We start from the raw sequence: 12,362 nt of genomic DNA, 5'->3' as shown, positions 1-12,362 counted from the left end.
TCCACACTCAGCAGCTCTACCAGCGGCCCCACTGTGGACCGCAGTCCTTGTTTCTATGCTGGTTGCTACAGAGATGAGCGGCCAGGAGCAAACAGCTGGGCGCATTGGCCCCCATGACAGCAGACTTTCTGGGATTTGATAGGAAATTGAATTAAATCTAAATATCAAGTTGGGAAGAACTGTCATCTTGACAATATTGAGTCAATATTTACAGTATTCCAGCCTGAGATGCTCAGAGGGCTCAAACAAACCTTGTGCACACCAGGACCCAGGGACCCCACAGAGACTGAGACAGAACTGTGTTTGAGTGTCTCCTGTGGAGGTGTGGGTCTACAGTGGCCTGCGCAGGGGCACAGGCTCTGGGTGCCACAGAACTGGATATGGCATAAGCCCTCTTGGAGGAGGTCGCCCATGGTTGCCCAAAGACCATGCTCACTTCCTCTCAGTGACAGGGTTATCAAACCTGTGGAAAGTTGCACATGATTAGCTTTTGGAAGAGTTGAAAACACACCCTAACACCATTGACTGTAGTGAAACCTCTGAAACGTACTTAATCCAATTGCCACAATCCAATCTATAGTAAAATAGCTATATCCTAAATTCACATTTTTAACCCCTGGAAGTGTTGTTTTTAAAATAAACGGATTTCCAAAATATGAATTTTGTATATGCGTTTAATAGATTATGCTCCTGCTCAGTCACTTCAATCGTGCCCAGCTCTTTGCGACCTCATGGACTGTAGCCCACCAGGCTCCTCTGTCCCTGGGATTCTCCAGGCAAGAATGCTGGAGTGGGTTGCGACATCCTCCTCTAGGGGATCTTCCCAACCCAGGTATGGAACCCACATCTCCTGAGGCTGCTGCATTGCAGGCAGATTCTTTACCACTGAGCTACTGGGGAAGCTCTTAACAAAATATATTTCAATCCTAATCAGTAACCCATTACCACCCACGTGATCGATTGATTACTTATCTGAATCTGCCTCTATTATTTCCTTGACTTTTTTTTTTTTTTTTCAGAAATAAGACTCAGTCTCATTTCATTGTTCAACTCAGCTCAGTCAAGCCCCAATACCACTTATAGCACTGGCAGAAATAGCCCTCTACTGTTAGATGGGTCTTGTTAACTTCATCTGAACTAGCATTCTCTGAAATTTTATACTGTTCATTGGGTTCTCCACGAATTTCTTCCCTCTGTGTTTCTTGTTTTTGGTAGCACACTAGTGCTTTTTTTTGGTTTCCATCTATAACTGCACACACAGTAGCTATTGCTGGTTCTTCTCTAAGTGTCTATCCCTTGTCCTAATACCCTAGGTACTCAAGCCCTCTCAATCTATTATTCGATATATAAACACAATTGAAATACTGATGCTATGTTGTAGACTAAATGATCACATCATAGTTGTATACCACATGAGTGACTGAAAGGAATCATAGTTTTTCTGAAAGAAATATGAGATTATGTGCTAAGTTTCATCAAATATCTCCAAAGGTTTTCTTTATCTTGGCTCGGTTTGCATCCTCTTCCTGTTCCATAAGACATTTTCCTGTTCAGTCAATGATTGGGCATGGACCTTCACTCAGGAAGGATACTTGACATGAATATTAAAACACTCTCTTTCAACTACATGAGATGATCACTCATCACAGATCTGCTCTTCTCATAAAGCCATGTCTAAAAAAGTGAAGCCTATTCTTACGATGTTAATATTTTAAAATTTATCTGTTGATATACAGCTCTTCTGCGTCTTGGTTGCTATGCATGGGCTTTCTCTGCTTACAGTGAGAGGGTCTACACTGTGCTGTGGTGCAGGGGCTTCTCATTGCAGTGGCTTCTCTCGTTGCCACTTCTCTTGCTGCAGAGGACAGGGTCTAGGCTCACAGCTTCAGCAGTTGCAGCACGCAGGAGCACGCAGGCTCCGTTGTTGCAGTGCATGTGTTTGGTTGCTCTGTGGCACACAAGATCTTTCCAGACCAGGACTGAATCCGCGTCTCCTCCATTGGCAGGTGGATTCTTAACAACTGGACCACCAAGAAAGTCTTCGAATCAATCTTTAATACTGTTTTCTCTTGGAATTTGCAGATTAATAATAATATGTTTATCCCTGATATTGCTTTATTTTGTGTTCCTCTGGTCATACAACAATAAATTTATGATTTCAAATTCGATGTATGTTTTTTTTTTGAAAGATCATAGTGTATTATCTTGCAATTTCATTGTATAAGATATCCTCAGGTCTTCAGTGGGATATGAAATTCTGTTCATTGCCCAACTTCCCAACCCTCTCTCCCCACAAAAAATTATACCTCATTGTGAGAAATACCCTGACTAGAGGCAGCGTTGACTTTGTAACAAGTTTCATTTTGACCTCGCTGAAGGCTTCAAGATCTTAGCTCCAGTTACTTTACTTTCCTCACTTCTTTAGCTCCTCTCATTTCTGTTCACAAATCGGAATGCACCGTAATTCAAGGGAGAATTTATCCAAAAGAGGAGAGTTGTAAATATGCTCTCCCTGGACTTTGCTACCAACAGTATTACTTATGTAAACTGAAAGGTGAGTTTGGACTACATCAGCTGACAGATGGATATATGAAAACTTGAACACACCATGTGCTATGAATAAACTGTCTACATAGAATACGCAGAGTTTTGCATTGGGCTGTACTGTATGTTCACCTACTTGGTAAGAGGAGGAAACTTATTTTTAGAGTCTAACAATAAAATCTAGAAATATGTTGTTATAAATAAGTTGGGTGGAGGAAATCTAGGAAATGAATGAAAACAACACTAGAGTCCTTTCTGCCATCCTCTTCCCTATAAAACATTAAAATAACAAAATCAAAGACTGTGATATATGATTATTTTGTATCCTTTAGATTGAGATAATGAGCATACCCACCGAATGTAAAACATTCTCCTGCCCATTTATAGTCTTTCTCACCAAACTCTGCCCACACAAGACTCCAAGTCACCCCAGTTCCGTCCCCAGGCATCACTGATCTGTATTCTGTTGCTATTGATTAGATGTGCTTTCTAGAACATTATATAAATAGAATTATACACTACATCCTCTTCTTTTTTAATCTCACTTTCTTTTGCTCAGAATGATTATTTTGAGATTCATCTTTTTGTAGTGTGTTTTAATATAAATGTCATTTCATGTATTGCAAAGTAGTGCTTCAGTTTATGGATATACCACAATTCATGTATCCATTCACCTGTCTAGTAGATACTTGGGTTATTCCTACTTTACTGCCGTTTTACTATGGTTTATCGATATGTCCTGTAAAGCTGCTATGGGTCTTGTGCTGAAATCCTGGAGAAGAGAAGCTCTCCTCCTGTTGGGAGTGGTGGGCACACGGTCTCACCCTGTAGCAGTTGCTGCCATCTTGCTCTCATGAAGCAGAGCCAACTGAGAGAGGGGTGTGTGTGTTAAGTCATTACAGTCATGTCTGAGGTTTTGCAAGCCCATGAGCCTCACTAAGGAGAGCTGGGAGGTCAGGAGAGATGATTCCTTGATTCCTGCTGACATCATTGAGCTCCAAGAACAGCCCTGCTGGAAGCTGTCTGCCTGTGGGCTTAGTTACCACCTGCACCTAAAACCTCAGAATGTGCAGATATTGGACAGGCTTATAGGTGACTCAGTGGTAAAGGATCAACCCGCCAATGAAGAAGACATAGGAGACACAGGTGTGATCCCTGGGCCAGGAAGACCCCCTGGAGGAGGAAATGCAACAAACTCCAGTGTTCTTGCCTCAAGAATCCCATGGTCAGAGACGCTGGGTTGTCACAGTCCATGGGGTCACAGAGAGACAGACACAATTCAGCACACACCTAGTCACACAGATGTTGGTTATGGAGTCACTTGTGGAAGTGTGGAACTGTGAGAGAAGAAAAGATTACCTATGTGTCTGCCTTTGAATGTGTGTTTCTAAAGAAGAGAAATCTTCACAGAGCTCTCCAGAGACGGCTTAGCTCAGGAATTCACAATAGGAAGTCTTCTCAAACTGCAGTCCACCAGATGGGTGGTCTGAGGCCAGTCTTTGCTCGTGGGTCTCCTCCCTGTGTGGCCCAGAACTCACCCTTCATAGTCAGTTCAGTTGATTGGTCATGTCCGACTCTTTGCGACCCCATGGACTGCAGCACGCCAGGCCTCCCTGTCCATCACCAATTCCTGAAGTTAATCAAACTCATGTCCATTGAGTTGGTGATGCCATCCAACCCCTCTCATCTTCTGTCATCCCACTCTCCTCCTGTCTTCAATCTTTTCCGGCATCAGGATCTTTTCAAAGGAGTCAGTTCTTTGCATCAGGTGGCCAAGCTATTAGAGTTTCAGCTTCAGCATCAGTCCTTCCAATGAATATTCAAGACTGATTTCCTTTAGGATGGACTGGTTCCATCACCTCCCAGTCCAAGGGACTCTCAAGAGTCTTCTCCAATACCACAGTTCAAAAGCATCAATTCGTTGGCACTCAATTTTCTTTATAGTCCAACTCTCACATCCATACCTGACTACTGGAAAAACCATAGCTTCGACTAGAGGGACCTTTGTTGGCAAAGTAATGTCTCTGCTTTTTAATATGCTGTCTAGATTGGTCATAACTTTTCTTCCAAGGAGCAAGCATCTTTTAATTTCATGGCTGCAGTCACCATCTGCAGTGATTTTGGAGCCCCCAAAAATAAAGTCTCTCACTGTTTCCACTGTTTCCCCATCTATTTGCCATAAAGTGACAGGATCAGATGCCATGATCTTAGTTTCCCAAATGTTGAGTTTTAAGCCAACTTTTTCTCTCTCCTCTTTCACTTTCATCAAGAAGCTCTTTAGTTCTTCTTCACTTTTTGCCATAAGTGTGGTGTCATCTGGGTATCTGAGGTTATTGATATTTCTCTCAGCAATCTTGATTCTAGCTTGTGCTTCATCCAGTCTAGCATTTCTCATTATGTTCTCTGCATATAAGTTAAATAAGCAGGGTGACAATATACAGCCTTGACATACTACTTTCCCAATTTGGAACCAGTCTGTTGTTCCATATCTAGTTCTAACTGTTGCTTCCTGACCTGCATACAGATTTCTCAAGAGGCAGGTCAGGTGGTCTGGTATTCCCATCTCTTGAAGAACTGTCTACAGTTTGTGTGATCCCCACAGTCAAAGGCTTTAGCATTGTCAATAAAGAAAAAGTAGATGTTTTTCTGGATCTCTCTTGCTTTTTCAATGATCCAGCACATGTTGGCTATTTGATCACCCCTCACATACTCACAAGTACTCATCATGGCCTTCTCACATTTAGGCTCTGCCGTGACGGGCTCCAGGTCCTCCAGCTGACTCAGGGGAATGTGCACATGATGCTTCAGGTCTGAGCAGGTGTGCTGAGGGTGCATGGACCCAAGACTGGTCCTCAGGGGTGGCCTGCGAGGGGTGGTATGGAGAGAAGGCCTTCCCTCTTCACCTCTGGGCCTTGCTTCTGGAGAACCCTCAGTGCCTACCCTCACCAGGAGCTTGAGTTGGCCCTTACTGGCAGTGTGGCACCGGCCTCTCACTCGGGGAGATGGACGGGGTATCCCAATTCATTGGCTCCTTGCTTCTCTAAGGTGTCTCTCTGCAACGACAGTGACCAGCAGACAGCCTGGAGGTATCAGAGCCTGGTGTGGCCATTATCTTATCCCTGCCTCTTCTGCCCACTTGACTTTCTGCACCCAGAGCAGGCCCACACCTGAGTCTGCACAGATGTCCACCCGGTAGGAAGAGATCTGTCTAGAGGGCTTGGGATAAACCTTGGATGGAAGAGTGCTGTCCTGCTTTTCCACATCTCATCCCACCAGCTCCGACCTGGGTGTGCATGTGACTGGCCCGCCAGGATTCTGACACCCCATCAGTCTGCTCTTGCTGGAGGCTGATCCAACCCACATAAATCCTGCACCTCCACACGTACAGGGAGGGGACATAAGGCTACCTGGCTGGGATCAGATGGGTGGCCTGTCCTGAGCTGGCCTGCCCTACACTTCCTGGGGTTACTTTTGGGTCGCTGGGGAAATGGCCAAAGGCTCCAAGGGGAGATCTGACCCAGCGCCTGCAAGGTCAGAAAGCACTCTCACTGGGAACTTTCCCCAGACCAGGGCCTTGGGGTGTCGGGACACAACCCAACAAATCCCTTCCTTCTCTCCCACCCAGTGAGCTGTGTAGGGGACTTCTCTAGAAAAGGGGGCCTGGTTACCCACATTCCAAGTCTGGGGGCTCTCTTGCCCGGAAGTGAGGTCGCGTTCTGGAATCTGCTCGCCCTGGCTTCCCCCTTACTCAAAACTCCCCCAGGGCATCTGTGAGCTGCTGACTGCTCTGTCCACCTCATGCCACATCCATCACAGTGACAGCAACACAGCCTACTCCACAGTCCCTGGGAAGCCTGGGTGTGGCCAGGGCCCCAGCCCTGTGAAAGCAGCTGGGTTCAGACCTGGCTCCTCCTCCTCCTCATGTGACTGGAGACAAGCCATGTGCCTCTCAGCGTCTCCCCAGAACCCCACCTGCACAGTGGGCATCACTCTGGCATCTGCTTCCTAGGGAAGCCATCAGGTGTATGCACCTTTAAACACCTAGAGTGCCTGTAAAACCCAAGGCTTGGTATCACATGGAACTCATGAACACACTTAGCAAAGGAAAGATGACATAAAAGGCTGATTTAGCACAGAATGCAGCTGAGACAGTTCTGGGTCCCTTCTGGGGTCTGGGGACAGTCACTCCCTTTTCTGTTTGTTTCCTAGATTCCCACCCCCCACCCCTCCACCATGGGAGAGTTGAATTCAGTAGAATTCAGACATCTTCCCCTCTTGCATACAAACAACAACAAAAGAGATGTTATGAACATATATATATATATATATATATATATGTACTTGTATAGATATATGCTTTCATTTTTCTTAGGTAAATACTTAGGACTTAGATGAATAGATCATATATCTAACTTTTTAATAAATGACAACATAGCTGCACTATTTCATATTTCCAGTAGCAGAATATGAGTATTTAAGTTCCTGCATGTTTTTGATAATACTTAGTAAGTACAGTTTTTAAAGTTTTAAAAGTGGTATATTATTTTGATTTCATTTGCATTTCCCTAATGATTAATGATGTTGAATATCATTCATTATAAATATTCACCACCTAGGTATCTTCTGTGGCGAATCATCTGTTTGAATCTCATACTCATAATTCATTGGATTGTTTCATTATTCAAATTCCAAGCAGCAATGAAAGTTTGTTACTCCACATGCTTGCCAGTGTTGGAGATGTTTCCTGCTCCTTCACATTTTATATGACAGTCAGCACTTCTTAATAAACTTTTATTAAAAGAGAAACAGATTGAGACAAATAGCATGATATTCAGAGTTGAAAACAAACAAGCCAAGGAATCAGGACATCCCAGCTCTGTTTATCCCCAAGGAAGGAGACTGGTGCTGGGAATACCTTAGTGCTGCTCGCCTGCCCCTGAGGCTGTATCTGGCCTGGGAGGTGTGGACAACTATAGGGTTTCTCGTCTCATTTTGTTCTGGTCAAAGAACTCCCCCGGGGCCTCACCCAGGAAGAAGAGAGGGATGTGCAGACGCACAGTGGGTTTAGGTGCCTGCAGAGCTACGTAAGTGAGCTGGAGATGAGGTTGCAGTCACAAAAGTCCCAAGAATCTCTGATGGCTTAATATTCCCGCATGTTTTATTTTCCCACCAAATTTCCCCATCCAGCTTCTTTCTGAAACTTGCACCACCTCCATCCCTCAGCAATATTCTAAGGGATACGGTCAGGACTCCTTGACACTGCCAGGGAGTTGTGGACAAGATTCCTGAGTTCCTTAAGAGTAGCCTGTTTACCCCCGGGTATCTGGCTGTTCTCCCATCACAGCTCACATCCTCCTAACTCCCTACTCAGCCTCAACAGCTCCTGACCAGACAGAACCTCAGGTCTTTCCCAGACAATCCTGGGATCTCACCTGTTGTGTAGACCTTAGGCATCACTTGCAGAGCTGCCAGGGGCAGGGAGTCTGGAGCAACTCCACGCCTGGTAAACTGCTCCACCCCTGCACCCTTCTACCCTCTCTCCACATTCTCGACCTGCAACCCTGGTCACAGGCAAGCACTGGAGAGTCCTTGTCCACATGAGCCTTGATGAACCTTGAACACCAGAGGAGCTGCGGCTGTAACAGTGGGCTTCTGGGCTCTGCCTGCCTCCTTCCTCAGCTGAAGGAGGCGGCGGTGCGTGCCCCTGCCTAGAGATCCCCAGTCTGAACACCTGCGAACTGGAGAAGGAGACATTGCTCCAGGGATGGAGGCCTCCTAGGCTCTTCTCAGCCTGGAGAGAAGTAGAACCATACCCTCCACAGAGCCGCTGTGCTTCCAAGACACACAAGGAAGTCTTAGCTCTGGGAACAAGGGGCCCCTCCAGGCCAAGTAGGCCTCTGGTCATCTTCACCAACCCTGGTTTCTTCTGTAGGTCTTGGTGGTGGTTCAGTGGATTTTATTGAAAATGACATAGTTTTCTTGGGATCATTCATCACCCATGCAGTCTTTATCACACTTTAACAAACACAAAAAGAAGTGCACAGAAAAAATGAGTCACTTACTCATGTCCCACTCTTTGCGACCCCGTGGACTATACAGTCCATGGAATTCTCCAGGCCAGAATACTGGAGTGGATAGCCTTTCCAGTCTCCGGGGGATCTTCTCAGCCCAGGGATAGAACCCAGGTCTCCCACATTGCAGGTGGATTCTTTACCAGAGCAGCCACCAGGGAAGCCCAGGAATGCTGGACTGGGTAGCCTATCCCTTCTCCAGGGATCTTCCCAACCCAGGAATTGAACTGGAGTCTCCCGCACTTCAGGCAGGTTCTTTACCAGCTGAGCTACAGGGAAGCCCCTAGAAAGAATGTAGCGTTCCCTTTAATCCTGGAGCTGGGATGGACTAGGGAAGCAGCCTCTGCTCCATGAAAGGTTTAAGCCCAGACTCGTCCCTCCTGACCTTCAGGTGTCGGGATTTCTCCACTCACATGGGCCCTGTCCCAGCGACCAAAGTTCACCATATTAGCCCTGGAGGAACAGGGGAGGATTCACCCTCCATACCACTCCCCCTACACCCAATACAGAGACCCAGCTGCCCCCAGCAGCCCCTCACAAGGGTCTTGTCACTGGTCCTAATGAATACTCAGGATCAAATCTTATGGCCTTTGGTTTCCTCCCTCCATCCTTTGAAGGTGGCTGGCTTAATTGAGTCATTTTCCAAGACAAAAATTAGTAGATAACTGGAAATACCTTGTGGTCCCAGACATATCTAGTCCTTTGTATTACATATTCACTAGAAAATTATTAAAGCCTAGTGAGAGCTGGGTGTGTGGTCTACAATTAGGAATAAGAAAGCCTGGGCCCACAGAGGAGGTTTTACATATGTGTATATATATATGCATATATATACATATATTTTTTATATACTTTTTTTTCTGTAATGATTTCTTAGAATAGTTTGCTGTTGCCAAACCAGGACAAAATGACTTACAGATGGTTCCTTAGAAGGAGTGACCTCAGGGACTAGAGACGGTGTGTGAAAGAGAGGAATATGAAACGCTGCAGAACTGACCTTCAGGAACAGCTGGAGGCGGCCCCGCATGTGGTGGAGAAGGATCTGGGGAGACAGGGCTGTGGGGCTGCAGGTTTCTGGGGCTGAGGAGCAGAGAGGGCCTCTCAGAGCCACGTTCTCCCGAGATGGGAGAACAAGGCGCAGTCCTCATGGAGGTCTGGCCCGAGGACTCTGCTAGGGGCTGTCTCTCTAGAGCCGCTTCATGAACAGTCTTACCAGTTCTATTATATCTGAAAAGTTACTTTCTTCTCTCTGAATGCTTCCTAAATATTAAGTGAAAATGTGCTCTTTTAATGGTATTTACATGCAGTTAGTCTTCCTGGACTTTTATAAGGGTGAACATGGTTTCTTCACTTCACCAGTCTACGGTTCTCTGTTATGTTGATAAGGTGTTCAATAATGTGAACTCTTCACTTTGTGTCATCTCCTGATTCTCTTTCCATTTCTTTCCCTGAGACATTCTTTTTCTCTGCTCCCACTGCCTCAGTCTTTTCCCCCCACAAATTTTATTCCCAGTACTTTTTTCTCAGTGCAGAGCTTGGCCCTGGAAGAGAGTTGTAGCTGGTTATGTCTGAGACTTGCAGGAACCAGATGGTACCAGTCACTTCACATGTTGTGAACTCCTGGCAGGTTTCAGTCTCCACCCACCCAGTATAATTTTGAGAAATCCATTATACAAATAAACAAAAAATGACTCCGATCTGAATTTCCCTGTTTTTGTAGTTTCCATAAGCTGTATGTAAGAGAGAACGAGCACAAAGGAGTTGTTCTGGAGACAGTCTTCCAAGGCACATGCTCTGCTTTACTCTGAATATTTGAGCAGACTCTGCTCTCTCTGGACATTACTTCTGCCACCCCTTTTCCTGAGGCTGTGTGTTGTCACTTCAGTCATGTCCGACTCTGTGTGATCCCATGGACTGTAGCCTGCTAGGCTCCTCTGTCCATGGGATTCTCCAGGTAAGAACACTGGACTGGGTTGCCATGCCTTCCTCCAGGGGATCTTCCTGACCCAGGGATCGAACCTGAGCTCCTTATGTCTCGTGCCTTGACAGGCTGGTTCTTCACCACTAGGGCCACCTGGGAAGCCCCGCTCCTTTTCTACTTTATCCCTGTTTATTCAAGGACAAATTTGGGGATAATTTCCTGTCAGAAGAGTTTTACATTTCAAAAAGTGTCCCACACTTCTATCAATTTCCATTGCACAACAGATCCTCTACTTTTATTTTGTGTAAATATGTCTATGTAGCAACAGCACTGGTTAAAAAATTTCTAGAATGATGCTTTGGGCCAGCATTAGAACCACATTCTAGCAAGATTGTAGGTCATCATATATATATGGGTTAGGGTTAGGGTTAGGGTTAGGGTTAGAGGATTAGGGTTAGGGTTAGTGTTATATATATATATATATATATTAGATTAAATGTATTTAATGTCTTAATGTAATTTATTTTGATATCAAGAATGTATTAATGACTTCTTGTTAGTTAGAATTCAGTACATGAGAAGTATGATAGATGGATGAAACAAAGAAATAAAGGAAGCTAAGTGCTATGATCTAAATGTCCATGTCACCCTCAAATTCATATATTAAACCCTAATGTCTGATGGCATTAGGAGGGGAGGTTTTTGAGAGTTGCTTAAAGGCATGAGACTGGAGTCCACATGAATGGGATCACTGCATTATGAAAGAGGCTACAGAGAGATCCTGAGTCTCTTCTACCAAGTGAGGATACAAGAAGTCTGGCCCCCGAAACAGAGCCATCAGCCAACCATTGTGGCACCCTGATCTGAGACTTCCAGTCTCCAGAGCTGTGAGAAAGCAATTTCTGTGTGTTCAGTTTCTGATGTTTTTGTTATAGCAGCCCCACTGGGCTTCACCTAACATGTTCTATGAATCTGCTATTAATTAGACATTGTACAGACGTTACATTTTTTTGAACTTTTTATTTTGTATTGTGATATAGCCGGTTAACGATGTGTTTTCAGGTGAACAGTGAAGGGACTCAGCCATATTAAGCTTCAATTATACCATATTCAACTATGATTTTATTCTCTTTGATGAAAGTACAGATGAGGAAACGGATAAAGAATTCAGTAGTTTAAACAGTGTCATCTTATGTTAATAGCAAATTCTTAATTTGATCTATTTTTTGCCCACTTCCAATACTTGTAGTTTTTTGACCAAACAATGCTTTCTAGTACTGATTATAGTGGTCAGTCTTTAATGATAGGATGAAATATTATAAAGGCAAGAATTGTAACTTTTATGTTAGTATCCTATGCAACAAGACATGGCTTAAAAATTATTTCCCTGTCTATTTGGCATGAAGTGATGAGACCAGATGCCATGATCTTAGTTTTCTGAATGTTTAGTTTTAAACCAACTTTTTCACTCTCTTCTTTCACTTTCATCAAGAAGCTCTTTAGTTCTTCTTCAGTTTCTGCCATAAGGGTGGTGTCATCCGCATATCTGAGGTTATTAATATTTCCTCTAGCAATCTTGATTCAAGCATGCTCTTCATTCAGCTCAGCATTTTGCATGATGTACTCTACATGTAAGTTACATAAGCAGGGTGATAATATAGAGCCTTCACATACTCCTTTCCTGATTTGAAACCAGTCTATTGTTCCATGTACAGTTCTAACTGTTGCTTCTTGACCTGCATACAGATTTCTCAGGAGGCCAGTAAGACAATCTGGAATTCCCATCTCTAAGAATATTCCACAGTTTGTTGTGATCCACACAGTCA

Source organism: Capra hircus, chromosome 29 (assembly GCF_001704415.2).
Source record: "Capra hircus breed San Clemente chromosome 29, ASM170441v1, whole genome shotgun sequence".
Classification (NCBI taxonomy): domain Eukaryota; kingdom Metazoa; phylum Chordata; class Mammalia; order Artiodactyla; family Bovidae; genus Capra; species Capra hircus.
Note: the sequence above shows the minus strand (reverse complement) of the source record.